We start from the raw sequence: 1,098 nt of genomic DNA, 5'->3' as shown, positions 1-1,098 counted from the left end.
TCCCGATGGTGTTGATGTACCGAAGAAAATGATGATATGATGATGATGAATAAGGATTGATGCACTGATGATGTACTGCTGATGATGACTTACAGACGGTGATAATGATAATTGGTTTTAAATACTTATGCCGGTGTTCTGATGATGATGTGTTGATGATTATGATGATAATTATGATGATGATGTTCTTAGATAGATTATTGTTAAACTTTATAATTGACATTATTGTATAGGGAGAGCTTTATTTGTCAAAATGGGGTAATCTTGCGGTATACAACTCCTCTTTGTTGGGAGCTATATCACGTGCAATTGTAGTAAGGTATGGACAGATAAAGCTCTTCGGAGAGCTATATTTGTTGAAGGCTATATGCGACGTAACAGGGCGTCCACACTGCAGTATATTGAACAAAAAGGAATAAAACCGATGCATATTTTGAGTTCAGACAATTTTCCACACAATTAAATGCATCTACATCCAGCACTCGCAAAATGATACAAGTTGAATTAAATTAAAGATAGAGTGATACCGTTTCTATATTATTATTGATATAATGTCTTCTTTCAAACAGTAAACTAAAATGTAAACGTAAATTGAACGCGAATCATTACATAAAAAAACGTTTTGATAAAAATATGGAGATGCCGGGGATCGAACCCGGGGCCTTTCACATGCAAAGCGAACGCTCTACCACTGAGCCACATCCCCATTTCTATACTGTTAGATACGGTGGCACAAAGGTGACATGTGTGTGTTTTTATTGATGTCGTGGCCACAAGTTACTAAGTCGTGGTCACGGGATAGCTAAGACGTGGCCACGAGATACTATGTCGTGGCCACGAGTTACTATGTCGTGGCCACGAGTTACTAAGTCGCGGCCACGAGATAGCTAAGTCGTGGCCACGAGATACTATGTCGTAGCCACGAGTTACTAAGTCGTGGCCACGAGATAGCTAAGCCGTGGCCACGAGATACTATGTCGTGGTCACGAGTTACTAAGTCGTGGCCACGAGATAGCTAAGTCGTGGCCACGAGATACTATGTCGTGGCCACGAGTTACTAAGTCGTGGCCACGAGATAGATAAGTCGTGGCCACGAGA

General features: G+C 41.1%; 1 non-coding gene across 1 annotated transcript; it reads right to left on the bottom strand.

Moving 5' to 3' along the window:
• Positions 1–634: 634 nt before the first annotated feature.
• Positions 635–706, bottom strand: Trnaa-ugc (transfer RNA alanine (anticodon UGC)). The gene has a single exon. It is a non-coding gene; the product is annotated as a tRNA-Ala (tRNA).
• Positions 707–1,098: the final 392 nt, after the last annotated feature.

This window comes from Ruditapes philippinarum, unplaced genomic scaffold, assembly GCF_026571515.1.
Source record: "Ruditapes philippinarum isolate M1 unplaced genomic scaffold, ASM2657151v2 ctg17870_1_1_1_1, whole genome shotgun sequence".
Taxonomy (NCBI): domain Eukaryota; kingdom Metazoa; phylum Mollusca; class Bivalvia; order Venerida; family Veneridae; genus Ruditapes; species Ruditapes philippinarum.
The sequence above is the reverse complement of the archived record's forward strand: the minus strand, read 5'-3'. Positions and strand labels throughout refer to the sequence as shown.